At 46.1% G+C, this 15,712-nt stretch overlaps 1 long non-coding RNA gene across 2 annotated transcripts in view; it reads right to left on the bottom strand.

The window, feature by feature from the left end:
• LOC307111782 overlaps positions 1-14,345 on the bottom strand; it is a 52,037-nt gene extending 37,692 nt beyond the window's left edge. For both annotated transcript variants that reach the window (XR_013814620.1, XR_013814621.1), the window contains exon 1: positions 14,126-14,345. This is a non-coding gene — a long non-coding RNA (uncharacterized lncRNA). The remainder of the gene's footprint in view (positions 1-14,125) is intronic.
• Positions 14,346-15,712: the final 1,367 nt, after the last annotated feature.

Genomic DNA, 15,712 nt, shown 5'->3' with positions numbered 1-15,712 from the left:
GATTGAGGTCCATTGTGGGGGGAGGGGAAAAAGGGAGGTCAGGGCCGCCGGCCAGGGGAAGGGACCCTGGGAGGTTGGCCAGCCGGCCCCCCAGTCAGGGCCTATCAGGGGGCTGGCTGGCAGAGGGGAGGGACAGTAGAATGTTGGCTGGCTGGTTGAAGAGGCCAACAGGCAGTGGGGAGGGGCCGTGGAGGTTAGCCGGCTGGGCAGAGGGGCTGCAGGAGGTTGGCTGTGGGAGCACACTGACCACCAGGGGGCAGCTTCTGCATTGAGCGCCTGCCCCTGGTGGTGAGTGCATGTCATAGCGACTGGTCGACCAGTCATTCTGGTCATTCGGTTGTAACGGTCATTTAAGCTTTTATATATATAGATTTCTATCACCAGAAAGAGATCTGATGGACAAGACCTTTTATTTTCACAAAAATCCTTTGGGATTTTTCCTTATGTCCCAGTGGAAACTAACCCTGCAGGTAAGAGGCATTAGTAAGTTCCTCTATGGGAAGTGCTGGAACCTAGTTTGAAACATAACTCCAGTGTTTCTAAGCCTGGGGTTTGATTTCTCAACACCAAGCCTCTTCCTTCCTGTCCTGCTCAGTCTCACCACAGGCTTCCATCACAATCACACTGACCACAGGCTGTTCGCCCCTCCCGGACCCTGAACCAGCCCAGGCTGGCCAGGAGTTGGCCACTGCCCATGCTCAGGTGACATTTAATAATGTTCTACTAAATGGCTAGCCCACCCCACTGTCAAAAGTTGTGAAGTCAGCAGGGCCCCAAGTGGACTGTTGCCTCACACTTGACTACCAGGCATGTGTCCGGTCTGAACTCTGTCCTTCATGCCTTTACATCTCTATTCCTCCCCTGGAACGGGCACAGCACGGCTCTGCAGGCCTGATCAGACGTGGTGCTTTCTGGGGCTGTGCCCCAGCTCCCCCGACCCCCATAACCCCGGCCTCAGAGCCTGCCAGCTCCCTGGATAAACAGCACAGGGAGAGAGGGCTTGAGCTCAGGGCACTTGACCTTGCACTCAGGTTTCTACCTCTTACTTTCCTTCAAACCACCCCCATAATCTTGGCAGGTAAATCCCACCTATATATTTTGGTTACTTAACTCTAGCACAAACAGACCAATTCAACCTGTCCTTAACGTGGCCTCTCCCCTCAAATCTCTTAAAATGAGTGATTAGCATATTATGCTCGATCTATTTGTATCCCTTCTGATACCTCAAATCTATTAATACAGGGTTCATGCTCTGTGTTTTATCATACCTGAGCAATGTCCTTGGACTCCTGTGGAGGAAGTCTGGTTTGAATCAAGAAAATATGTATTAAAACAAACTGCACATAAGAGATGCAAGAAGCACGCTAGCACAGCGCAGTTGGTGCGATGATCCTATGTAAAACATGAAGACGCTTTTGTATCCAGCAATGTTGGGAAGAGACTTGTACAACTGAACAGGCTCCTGAGCCCACTGGCTGTTGCCCGTTGGGAAGGACCAATAGAAACACAGATTTCAAATAAATACATTATGCCAATTCAAACTCAAATCTACCCCAATAAAAACACCCTCAGATAAGAAATATCACAATAAGATAGGGAATTAGAAAGTAAGTGATTTTTGCATCAACAGACTTAGAGCACCAGAGAGCCTGCAGGTCAGCAGGGCGGCACTAGTGTGAGCAAGAGATGAGACATTCCTGATTTAAACCAAACTAAAACAGGCACATCCCTGGCTGGGCGGCTCGTGTGGGCATTGTCCCGTGCAGCAAAGGGTTGCCATTGGGACCCCAGGTTATGGGCTCAATCCCCAGTGGAGGCAAACTATCGATGTTTTACTCTCACATCAACGTTTATTCTCTCTCTCCCTCTCTCTTCCTCTCTCTCTAAAATCTATATATATAAAAGCCTAAGCGACTGGCATACCAGCTGACCAGCCAGTAGCTATGACATGCACTGACCACCAGGGGGCAGATGCTCAGCGCAGGAGCTTCCAAGTGACAGCAACTTTGCAGAGTGCCCTCTAGCATTCCGGGACCCCTCGGGGGATGTTGGACTGCTGGTTTCAGCCCGACCTCCACAGGCCAGGCTGAGGGACCCCACTGGTGCATGAATCTGTGCACCGGGCCTCTAGTCAACAATAAGAAACACAGAAAACAAAACAGGGACAACCTCTTTAACAGGGAAATTGCATGAACAAGACCACAGAGGTCATTTCCCCGGAAAAGGTTTGAGTGGGCCTTTGAATTTATAGCTGGACTGATGGGCGAAGGTTTTCTCTGGTACAAAGCATAGCTGTAAAGACTGGGAGAAGTGACAGTTTTTTTCAAATGACCAAATCTCAAAGTAAGATCCCAAGGCATACAAAGACAAAGAGAAACATACTCAATCAAAAGAACAAAATAAACCCCCAGAAATCAATCCTAAAGACACATATATCTATGACAAAGAATTCAAAACAATCACCTTTAAGATGCTCGAGCTAAAAGAGACATGGGTAGAACTAAATTCAATAGGACTTAGGAGACACGATCAAACAATGTACAGTCACCCAGTACCCACAGTTTCCCTTTTAGCAATTTCAGCTGCCCGATCAATAGCAGTTCCAAATAGTAAATGGAAAATTCCAGAAATAAGCAAGTCATGTTTTAGATTTTGAACTATTCTGAGTAGTGGGATACAATTACACATCAACTCACTCCATCCTTCCTGGGACGTGAACCATGCCACTGCCCAGCACATCCACACTGTGTACACTACCCACCATCAGTCCTGGTCACCATCTCGATGACAAGGTTGTCCTGGTATCGAGTGCTCCTATTCCAGGAGCCCTCACTTTACTTAACAATGGTCCCAAAGTGCAGAGCAGTGCTGCGGCAATTCAGACATGCCAAAGAGAGCCGTGAAGTGCTTCCACTTTTTAAAAATGAAAATATAAAAGTTCTAAATTTAATAAGGAAGAAATCACATACTGGGGTTCCCAAGATCTACAGTAAGAACAAATCTTCTATCCATGAAACTGCAAACAAAGAAAAAGAAATTTATGCTAGTCTTGCTGTCAAACCTCACACTGCAGGAGTTATAGCCACAGTGTCTAAGTGTTCAGTTAAGATGGAAAAATGTTTTAAATTTGTAGGTGGAAGACATGGCATCCTGGCTTGATGATCCTCTTTTTGTCACACAATCTGACAGACACTAGTGGCCTACCACCAAGCTTACAACATCTGTGTCATTCTCCGCACTTCATCTCATCACACAGACATGGCATCATTTCGCATCAGCATTAGAAGAATCCTATGTAATAGAAGGGTAATATGCAAATTGACCCTAATGGCAGAACGACCGGTCGCTATGACACACACTGACTACCAGGGGGCAGCCAGCAGGGCGATCAATCGGGAGGCTCCATGATTGCCCAAAGAGGGAGGCTCAGGCCACCCTCTATGGGTGATCAATCGAGGGGCTTTGCAGAACTGGGGAACCAGGGGTGTGTGGTGGCGGACGCAGGTGGGCGGGGAGGAGGGGGCGGGACCGCAGGGCCATGAGGCAGCTGGAGCCATAAGGCAGCTGGGGCTGCAAGGGCCCCAGCAGCTGGGACTGCAAAGGCCTACCGTTGCATGAATTTCATGCATCAAGCCTCTAGTATAACAATAAGAGAACAAACTCTCTGATTTTTAAAATGACCAAACTGAGAAGTACAAACTAGAACATGTGAAACAGAATCAATAATACTGTAATGACAATGTTTGGCACCAAGTGGCTAGTTGAAATAACCACTAAGCTGTACACAAATTAATAATGAATCTAAACTGTAATTTAAAAATACAGTTTTTTAAACAGCATGAGAATATATTTCAAATGAATAACTGGTTTTCTTCAATAAATGGCCTCTTTATTTGAAAAAAAAAAAAATGACCAAAAGACCTCTTCACTAACGATCTCAATGAAGCACATGGGAAGGTGCCCTCATCGCATGCTGTCAGGGAAAGGGAAAGGAACGAGACCCACTATACACCCGCTGGAGGTCAAACCTGGACCTGCGCCAGCACCAACAGCCACTGGGATGCGGACACACAGGAGCGCCAGGCCATTGCTGGTGGGGATACAAATGGCACAGCCATGTTGGAAAGCAGCTTGGCAGTTTCTTACAAAACTAAGCACACTCTTACACATGACCCAACAAGTGTACCTCCTGGTATTTACCCAAAGGAGCTGAAAACCTGTACCCACACAAAAGCTTGCACATAGATGCTTATAGCTGCTTTATTCATAATTGCCAAGCTGGGAGGCTCTGAGGCCTTCAGGACATGCATGGATATATTGTGGGATGCCATTTTATTCATATAAAACATCTTTTTATCTATATATATATATAAAAGGCTAATATGCAAAGTGTCTCCTTGGGAGTTCGACCAGAGATCAGGAGTTCGATCGCTCACTATGATGTGTGCTGACCACCATGAGGCAGCATGGAATGAAGAAAGGCCCCCATCAGCCCTGATCACTGGCCAGGCCTAGGGACCCTACCCATGCACAAATTTTGTGCACCAGGCCTCTAGTTAGTATATAATGTTCTTCTTTGACTCATATAACCTTTTTAAAATCTATTTTGTCTGATATTAGTGTAGCCCAGTGGTTCCCAACCTTTTTGGGCCATGCATCTCTAAAATCCTGATGTCCCCCGCCCCTCTGTGACATATAATTCTTATTATTCAAAAAGTGAACTACTATTCACATGGAAGAAGCCTTAAAGGCCATGAACTTGGTTTAAACAAGCTTCCAAAGAACATAGCATCCATGAAAGAAAAATAAAAGAACGAAAGGACAGTTAAAGTACTGAGGAAACAATCTCTAAGGAATTGTTTAAAAAATAATAATAATATGAAGTGATATGAAAAAATAGCAAATGAAGTTTCCAGACATATAATAGAGAACTGAACTGAAATGCATAAATATATCACACATGTCTTTATATACTGTGTATGAGGCCCCTACAATAATAAGAAAGGCAAGAAATGCACTGTTAGTAACTCATTCTCAAATTGCCCCGCTTAACAATCAAACTGCCTTCCTGTGGGGCATGTGCCTCACGCTAGGAACCTCTGGTGCAGCCATTCCTGGCTGTCTTTTGGTTATCATTTGGATGGAGTATTTTCTCCATCCTTTCACTTCCAAACCCTTTTGTCTTTGGATCCGAAGTGAGTCTCTTACAGGCAGCATATAATTGGATCATGGATTTTTCCTCCTATTCTTCAGATTTTGTCTTTTCATTAGGAAATTTAAGCCATTTACATTTCAAGTAATTACTGATGAGCCAGGACTTCTGTCATATTACTGTTTGTTTTCTATAAGCCTTTCTTTCATTTTCTGCATTACTGTCTTCTTTTATGTTTAGTTTATTTTCCATAGTGGGACATTTAAATTGCTTTTTATTTCCTTTTATATATGTTCTATAGCAATTTTTTGTGATTACCACAAGGATTATATTTAATTTCCCAAAGTTATAACAATCTCATTTGAATTATGCCAGCTTAACATTAACACATTAAGCGCCCAACCTGTTTTGTCTTTGAGACAGAAAGTATAGTGTCAGTCACCGGTGACTGACAGGGCATTTAACGTGTTAATAATATACAAACTCTACTCCTTTCATAGTTCCATGCCCACCCCTATTTGGTTGTTGATGTCACAAACTTATATCTTTTTACATGATTTGCCCAAAAAACATCCTATAAAATAAAAGCCTAATATGCTAAGTGTCCAGTAGTCCATTCAACCAATCAAAGCATAATATGCTAATGATATGCTAAGGCCGCTCAATCGCTCATTATGACGTGCACTGACCACCAGGGTGGTAGATGCTCTGACTGGTAGGTTAGCTTGCTGATGGGGTCCAGCCGACCGGGACAGAGCAAGACAGACGGACATGCCCTGGAGCCCTCCTGTGGTCCCTCCCTGGCTGGCCACCCTCCCACATCCCTTCCCAGCCTCGATTGTGCATCGGTGGGGTCCCTTGGCCTGGCCAGTGCCCTCTCGCAACCTGGGACCCCTTGGGGGATGTCAGAGAGCTGGTTTCGGCCTGATCCCGCAGGCATAAAAGGCTAATATGCAAATTGACTGAATGGCAGAACAGCCGGTCGGTATGACGCGCACTACCATCAGGGGGCAGATGCTCAATGCAGGAGCTGCCCCCTGGTGGTCAATCAGCACCCACAGCCAACCTCCCATAGTACCTTCCCCTGATCAGCCCCGATGGGGGGAGGGCTGGCTATCCTACCTCCTGCGGTTCTTCCCTTCGGCCAGCCAATCTCCCGTGGCCCCTCCTTCTGGCCGACCAACCTCCAATGGCCCCTTCAGGGGGAGGGGCTGTGGGAGCTTGGCCACCAGCCCTGGTCAGGACTGAGCGAGATGGCTCCAATCGGCCCCAGTCAATGGCCAGGCTGAGAAACCCAACCTGTGCACGAATTTGTGAACCAGGCCTTTAGTAAACAAATAAATGCATTACTCTCTCATATTATGTAGATAACAAAATGTGTAATTATAAACCAAAGTTACAATAATACTAGCTTTTGGATTAGTATTTTTTTTTAATGTATTAGTTTCCTAAATCATATAGAAAACAAAAACTGTTGTTACTGTTAACGAAAAAACCATTGAAACCTGTAAAGAATTTTAGTGAGTTTATTTGAGCCAAACTGTCGACATATGCCCGGAAGCAGAACCTCAATGAATTGAGATTATGCTCCGAAGAATGGTGGGTTACATCTGTATTTATGCATTGCCATTAAAGGAGGGACATAGGTGGGCTACATGAAATTCATTGGATAAAGTCAAATGGTGGGAAACCCCTGGGATTGGACAAAAAGTAAAATGATGGACACATACTTAGGTGGGTACAGGAACAATTAACATGATAATGAAGGAATTTGAGGCATCTGTCCTGGCGCCTACCACATTTGGTTGTACCCCAGGGGCTCCAGCAAAAGAAGGAAGTTACAAGTTACCCAGACATCTCACAGATATGTTATCTCAGAGGCAAAAAGGCAAATGGGCTCAGTAAAGAAGATCCAAGTTGATCTTTGTCAGGGAAGATAGAAGCCTAGGAATGACTGCCCACCATAACCTGTTTGTAGTTAAATATTTAATTTTTAAACCATCCTTTGTGGTTATTCCAGGTCTCTGAGTTTGCAAGACTGCCACGCAGGCCTCCCCTGAGCTTGTCAGGTTAGCAGGTGGCTCCTTTCGTCCACATTACAATATTACTGCCATGTATTTACCTTTATTGAGTAAATAATTCTTTATTTCATCATATGGCTTTGAGTTACTGTTGAATGTCCTTTTATTTCATCCTGCAGGACTCCCTTGAGCATTACTTTTGTTTATCTGGGAATGTCTTAATTTCTTTTTCACTTTTGAAGAACAATTTTGCTGACTATAGAATTGCTGGATGGCAGGGTGTTGTTTTTTTTTTTTTTTTTAACATTTTGAGAATATTGGCCCACTGCCTTTTTTAAAAAATATATATTTTATTGATTTTTTTACAAAGAGGAAGGGAGAGGGACAGAGAGCTAGAAACATTGATGAGAGAGAAACATTGACCAGCTGCCTCCTGCACACTCCCCACTGGTTATGTGCCCGCAACCAAGGTACATGCCCTTGACCAGAACCGAACCTGGGACCCTTGAGTCTGCAGGCCGGCGCTCTATCCACTGAGCCAAACCAGTTAGGGTGGCCCACTGCCTTTTTACCTCTGAAGTTTCTGTTGAGAAATCTACTCTTGTTGAGGATCCCTTGTATGTTGAGTCCCTTCTCTTTTGTTTCTTCAAGGTTATCTCTTTGTCCTTTTCTTTTGAAAGTTTGATTTTATTGTGTCTTAGAGTGGTTCTCTTGGAATTCATCTTACTTGGAATTTGTTGAGCATTTTTATATTTATCTTCATGTATTTCATCAAATTTGGGACATTTTTTTTTTTTTACTATTATTTCAAGTATTTTTTCTGCTCATTTTTCTTTCTCATCTCCTTCTGGACTCCCACAATGTATATGTTGGTGTCCATATACATTGGTGTTCCACAGGTCCCTTCGGCTCTGTTCACTTTTCTTCAATCTTTGTCTTTACAGTCCTCAGATTAGATAATTTTTATTATGTTATTTTAAAATTCTGATTGTTTCTTCTGTTTGCTCAGATCTACCTTTGATTACCTTTAATGAATTCATTTCAGTTATTGTATTTTTCAGCTCTAGAATTTTTTTTCCATTTCTTTTTAGGTTTTATATCTCTTTTTTGATGTTGCATTTTGTTCATAACTCACATTCTTGACTTTCTTCACATCCTTCTTTAATATTTTAGGATCCTTAAGGTGGTTGTTTTAAAGTTTTTGTCTAGTAAAGTTGCTATCAGGTCTTTTTCAGGAATAGTTTCTGTTGATTTATTTTCTTCCTTCGAAGGGGCCATAGTTTGTGTTTCTTTGTATGCCTTGTAATTGTTTTGTTGAAAGCTGGACATTTGAATTTAATGATGTGAATAACTCTGGCAGACTCTCCCTCTTCCTTAGAGTGTTCTGGTTTGTTGTTGTTGTTTTATTGTATTAGGTTGTCTCTGCCAAAGATCTTTCTAAGGTGTAGACTTAAGGTCTTCCCAAATCTCTTCTGAGCCTGTACCTTTCCCTGGGCATGTATGACCACTTTCTAATTTTTCCTGAAGGTGTAATTGCTTTTTGTATGTCCTAGTCTTTAATGTCTGAGTCTCAAAAGACAAAAACGAGAAAAATAATGGGGAAAAGGGCACTGGCCCTTTAAAACCCTTGGGAATCACTTTATATAGACAGGAAGGGGCTTGCAACAATGGGGGAAGGCACAAGAACAATGACTACCTGCTCTCTGTCTGCTCGTATTTGCTCGTCAGCAGCAAGCAGTGATCAGAGCACTGGTATTTGGAGGATGCTGTTTTATTCCCCAGGTCTGGCTCCTCCACAAACTGTGTGCATGATGATGCTTCAGGGACATATGTAGACTTGCCTAACATGGTGCTTGGGTGATTGTGGGAACTGTTATTGTACTGAGGACTGAAATTGACTGACATCAACCACAATGTGCCTTCTAAGCTTGTCCCTGGAAGTGCAAGACTTCAGTGGACTTCAGACTTCCAAAATGGTTACTTCATACCTTTTATAAAGTTTGATAAATAAAGTAGGTATAAAAGATTAAAGCAATCTATACTAATAAAAGCCTAGGTGGCCTTTGTGCCCTTGAGTGATGCCCTCACATCATCATAAGATGGCCGCCCCCATGTTATCAGAAGATGGCCGGCAGGGGAGGGCAGTTGTGGGTGATCAGGATGGCAGGGGAGGGCAGTTGGGGGCAAACAGGCCAGCAGGGGAGGGTAGTTGGGAGCGATCAGGCCGGCAAGGGAGTGGTTAGGGGGTGATCAGGCTGGCAGGCAGGCGAGTGGTTAGGAGCCAGCAGTCCCGGATTGTGAGAGATGTCTGACTGCCAGTTTAGGCCATATCCCACAGGGGTCCCAGATTGGAGAGGGTGCAGGCTGGGCTGAGAGACACCCCCTGAGTGCACAAATTTCGTGCATCGGGCCTCTAGTAATCCTATATAATAAAAGAGTATTATGCAAATTGACCATACCTCCTCTAGACCCACAAGACCACCAACCACGCCCACCAGTCAATCAGGAGTGAATATGGAAATAAACCCAACCAAGATGGCTGTGGCCACAGAGAGCAGGAGGGATGCTTGGGTTTCCCTGGCAATGGAGGACGCCAAGCTTTCCATCTGCCTTTCTGGCCTAGGCCTCCACTCAATGCTACAAAGTTTCAATGATAGAAGATGAATAAATTCGAACAGAAATGGTGGCATCCATGGAGCTGGAGAGAGCAGGAGGTTAGGGTTGCCCTCGGCAATGGAGGAAGCCAAGCTTCTGCAGCCCTGGCCGGCCTAGGCCTCCACTCCAGGCTACAAAGTTTCAATTATAGAAGATAAATAAATCCCAGATACACGGGCCTCTACTTGGGTCACCAGGGGGCATAGCCAGCCTGCAAACCACCACAGGCCCCTCACCCAGGCTGCCCCACACCCCAAGGGAACTCCTACCTTGATCCGGGACACCCTTCAGGGCAAACCAGCTGGCCTGCACCCATGCACCAGGCCTCTGTCCTATCTAATAAAAGAGTAATATGCAGATTGGCCATCACTCCAACACACAAGATGGCTGCCCCCATGTGGTCAAAGATCCTGCCCCCATGTGGACACAGGATGGCCACCACAAGATGGCCAGCAGGGGAGGGAAGTTTGGAGGGACCAGGCCTGCAAGGGAGGGCAGTTGGGGGCAATCAAGCCTGCAGAGGAGGGCAGTTAGGGGTGACCAGGCCAGCAGAGGAGGGAAGTTGGGGGTGACTGGGCCTGCAGGGAAGGGCAGTTGGGGGGCAGCAGGCCTGCAGGGGAGAGCAGTTGGGGGAACCCAGGCCTGCAGGGGAGAGCAGTTAGAAGGACCAGGCCTACAGGGGAGGGCAGTTAGGGGCAAACAGGCTGGCAGGGGAGCAGTTAGGCATCAATCAGGCTGGCAGGGGAGTGGTTAGGGGGTGATTAGGCTGGCAGCAGAAGCGGTTAGGGGCAATCAGGGAGGCAGGCAGGTGAGCAGTTGGGAGCCAGCAGTCCTGGATTGTGAGAGGGATGTCCGACTGCCCATTTAGGCCCGATCCCAGCAATGGGCAGTCGGACATCCCTCGAGGGGTCCCAGATTGGAGAGGGTGCAGGCTGAGCTGAGGGACACCTCCCCCCCCCCTGCACGAATTTCATGCACCGGGCCTCTAGTTAATAATAAAATGGTACAATTATAGCAATGTAATAAAAGTGGTGTGAATGTGCTCTCTCCCTCAAAATGTTTTATAACATTCACTAGAGGCCCAGAGCATGAAAATTCATGCACTCGGGGGGTCCCTCAGCCCAACCTGCACCATCTCACAGTCTCGGGAGATGTCCACCTACTGGTCCCAGAGAGCGGGCCTAAGCTGGCACTCAGACATCCCTCTGGCAGCCCAGGATCCCTCGAGGGATGTCCACATGCCAGCTTAGGCCCCCTCCTCAGGCAGTCAGACATCCTTAGAGCTGCTGAAGAGATGAGAGAGGCTCCCGCCGCAGGTGGCCTGGTCCTCCCTCTGCGGTGTGATCATGGGGCAATGGCAGGTCCTGGACCAATCGCATTGCACCCTCCTTGGGTGGCCTGGCACCAGTGGGTGTCATAGTGTGGTCATCTGGATGGTCGTTCCACTGTTCAGTTGATTTGCATATTATACTTTTATTATTAAAGATTAGCAGGTTATCTGCTAATATAACAAGAATCTATACTAATAAAAGGGTAATATGCTAATTAGACTGGGAGACCTTCTGGGAGCCCTTCTGGACAAAGCCATGGTGGTGGGGCCAAGGCAGAGGTGGTTAGGGGTGATCAGGCCAGGAGGGTAGGGCAGTTGGGGGTATCAGGCCGGCAGGGGAGTTGTGGGCAATAAGGCCAGCAATGGGGGGTATTTGAGGATGAGCAGGCTGGCATGGGGGCAGTTGGGGGAGATCAGGTTGGCAGGCAGAGTGGTTAGGGGCAATCAGGCAGGCAGGCAGGTGAGCGGGTAGGAGCCAGTGGTCCTGGATTGCGAGAGGATAGTCCAACTGCCGGTTTAGGCCTGATCAATCGGGCAGTTGGACATCCTCCGAGGAGTCCCAGATTAAAGAGAGTGTTGGCCAGGCTGAAGGACACCTCCTCCCACCCATGCATGAATTTCGTGCACCGGGCCACTAGTATATAATAATTGTAACTATTTACTCAGCTAATAACAGACTGTCAAAATATATGAAGCAAAAACTGACAAAATTAATGGGAGACACAAACAGTTCAATAATAATTGGTTATTGCAATAATGAAAACAACAACAACCAGGCAGAAGATACCAGTAAGTAAAGAAATAGAAGACTTAACACAAAAACCAGCTGATCTAGCAAACAAATACCCTTTACAGTGCACTCTATCCAACAACAGTACACACATATTCTCCAGCGCACACAGGACATCTCCAGGGTAGATAATATGTTATACCACACTTTAAGCCTCAATAGATTTTAATATATAGATAAATACAAAGGATGCCCTCTGACTACAACAGAATATTAGAAAACAATAACAGAATGTAAACAAAAAACTTCTAGAAATTAAATAACACAATTATTAAACAAATGATCAATGAAGAAATCACAGAGAAATTGGAAAATACTTAGAAATTAATGAAAATGCAAGTGCAAAGTACCAAAACTTAGGGGAGGCAACAAAATGCTGCAGAGAAAGTTCCTAACTCCAGCTGCCTCTTCTATATTAAAAATAAGAAGCATCTCAAATCTAAAACTTAACAACTGAAGGAACTAAGAAAAGAACAAACGACATCTAACACTAGCAGAGGGAGGAACCAATAAAGATTACAGATAAATAAAATAGAAAAACAATACAGAAAAATCAATGAAATCAGATTTTTAAAAAAGATTCACAAACGTGACAAATCTTTAGCTGGAAGGACTAAGATAAAAAAGAGCCCTAGCCAGTTTGTCTGAGTGGATAGAGCGTCTGCCTGAGGACCAAATAGTTCCAGGTTCAATTCTGGTCAAGGGCACGTACCTGGGTTGCAGGAATAAAAGGAATATATATGATAACCAAGTGGGTTTTATCCCTAGAATACAAGGATGATTCAACATGTGCAAATCAATGTAACACACCACATTAACATATTAACAGGTTCAATTCTGGTCAAGGGCACGTACCTGGGTTGCAGGAATAAAAGGAATATATGTGCGCGCGCGCGTGCGTGTGTGTGTGTGTGTGTGTGTGTGTGTGTGGGGGGGGGGTGTATACGTAGACCAGCATGAAGTCGGACTCTCATAGGCGTTTACAAAAATTACCACAAAATGAATAAAAGGCCCTCAGTGGTTGAGTCAACACCTATGAACCAGGAAGTCATGGTTTGATTCCAGGTCAGGGCACATCCCTGGGTTGTGGGCTTGATCCCCAAGAGGGAATGTGCAGGAGGCAGCTGATCAATGATTCTCTCTCATCATTGATGTTTCTATCTCTCTCCCCCTCTCCTTTTCTCTCTGAAATCAATAAAATAATATATTTTTTTAAAAATGAATAAAAGACCTAAGCATAAGACAAAATATATATACATATATATGTACTACACACACACATATATGTTTTATATATAAAATTTTATATATACATATATATGTACTACACACACACATATATTTTATAAAATATATGTGTGTGTGTGTGTGTGTGTGTGTGTGTGTGTATGTATATATATCTCCAAGAAGAAAATATGGAGAACAGGCTTAATGAGATTAAATTAGGCAATGATTTCCAGGATATTACAACCAAACCAGGGGCTAGGAAAATGAAACTACCGGTATTTCAAAGACAACTATCAACAGAATTAAAAGACAACCTATGGAATGGGAGAAAATATTTGCAAATCATATATTTCACGAGGGATTAATATCCAGAATACAGACTGAACTCCTAAAACTCAACAAAGCCACCTGATTTTTCAATGAGCAAAGTACTTGCATTGGTGTTTCTACAGCAGATGGAAAGATGCTTAGCATTGCTAGTCATCTGAGAAATGCAAAATAAAGCCAAATGAGACATCCCCGCACACCCATTGGGATGCCCATAAAACCCAGGAAGCCAGTGCTGGCCAGAGTGTCGAGGTTAGAGCCCTGGGGTACGTTGGGCGGGAGCGCGGAATCACACAGCTTCCAGAGCAACCAGCATGGGCGCTCTGACAATGCTTCCCACGCAACTACCACAGGACTCGGAGGCCTCATTTCCGGGTCAAGGGATTAAAACATGCACCTCAAACAGATATTTGCAAACCCATGTTCACTGTGGCGTTTTTTACAACAAAAGATGGAAGCGACAGGAGTGTCCAGGATGGGCGAGTGGCCAGCAGCGTGGGACGCACACGACGGCCAGTGTTCCGCCTTAAGGCAGGTCGGGCCTGCGGGGCTGGAACGGGGGCACTTGGGGACCTTAAGGGAAAGGAGCGGGACCCACGGACGAATAACGTGACTCCACTTACAGGAGACAGGCGAGCCTCTCACAGGGGAATGCTCCTCAGTGAGCATCATCAGCCTTCGGAGGGAAGTTTCAAGTTTCCCTTCTGGCACTTTACTCGAAGAGCTCCACTGGGCTGCACCCCAACACTAGCTGCGGGGTGAGGCGGGGGTGAGCCCGCGTCGGTAGGGGCTGGAGCGTCTGGAAGGGCCCACACTGAGCGTCCTCTGGCTGCTCCCCTGGTCCTTCCGGCTTCCTGTAACTGAGACAAACCCCACCCCTGAATCACCATGGCAACTCCAGGAACTGACCAATAAGGTCAGCAAAGGCACAAGACAAAAGTCAATGCATGCACACACCAAGCACACCCCTAGAGGAGGGGCGTGAGCCCTGCCGCAGCCTCCAGGCTGGGAACCACTTACCCCGCCCCCGCGCCCCCCCCCGCCCCCCGCCCCCGGTTTAATGAAAACCTCCCACCTCCTCCCCCACCCGTAGGGGATCTCTCCTCCCAGCGCTGCTGCCCCCGCTGCCCAGCGCCCTGCTCAGTTAATGCGCTTCCTGTGCTTTACTGAGTCCTCGTGGGTCTCGGAACTGGTCTTGGGCCCCGACAGGAGCCTGGGCCCTGGTGCCCAGCTGGGCCTCTCCGGGCCTCCCCGCACCAGCAGGGCCTGGAAGCGAAGAATCTACCCCCGCCGGCGCCTGTGGGGAAGGCAGCGCCACCGCAGCTCCCACGGCCACCGGGTCCCCCCTGATTTCCACCTTGGGGGCGGGTAGAATCCCTTCTGTTCTACAGCGACAATCAGGTACCTAAAGTTGTCAAACTCACACAAACAGTAAAATGAGGGTTTCCTGGGGAAGGGGTGGGGGGGGGGGGGTGAGGAGATTGTTTAACGCACCAGCCCCGGAAGTCTGTGCCCAATACGAGACTGTGCTTCACCCTGTCACACACACTGGAGCCGGTTATGTGGTTCCTGTTATGTCAGGTGATTTTTACTACAACTGAAAAGAAAAACAAGTTGTTACAGGAATCCGACCACCTGTGAAACTGAATGATGTGATCAAGCTCCACAATTCAAAGATGTGAATCAGCCAAAATAGTGTTTGGAAGGAAATTTAGTTTAAAGTGCATGCGCGAGGGGACAGAAGACTGGAATGAAGTCCATAACCAAGACACTTTGAAGGAAGTAAACTGAACGAGAAGTGTAAGAAGGGAGTAATAGCGACTAAAGGAACAGTTCATGAAATAGAGAACAAAACTGCATAGAGAAGATACACAAAAACAAGGGTCGAATCTCCATATTTTCAAAAAGACAGTAAAATAGTTCTGACCCACAAAAAGACAAGTAGTTACACACTTGAGGCATTTCTTGCTTAACATTGATACTCTTTTCCAGAAATGTTGTCCTATGTGAAAACACTCACCAGAAAACCTAGGAGTCTTACTTTTTAAGACTTTTTCCCAAGCAGTTTTATGTTCACAGCAAAAGTGAGAGACAGGTACAGCGAGGGCCGTGCAGGTGCCCCAGCAGCAGCAGGAGCAGCAGCAGGTGGGACAGAGCGAGCTGGGCGGACATGCCCTGGACGGGCACTGCTGGTGGGAATGGACATTGGT

This window comes from Cnephaeus nilssonii (genome assembly GCF_951640355.1).
Source record: "Cnephaeus nilssonii genome assembly, chromosome: 15".
NCBI lineage: Eukaryota > Metazoa > Chordata > Mammalia > Chiroptera > Vespertilionidae > Cnephaeus > Cnephaeus nilssonii.
This window is presented reverse-complemented; position numbering and strand designations above follow the sequence as displayed.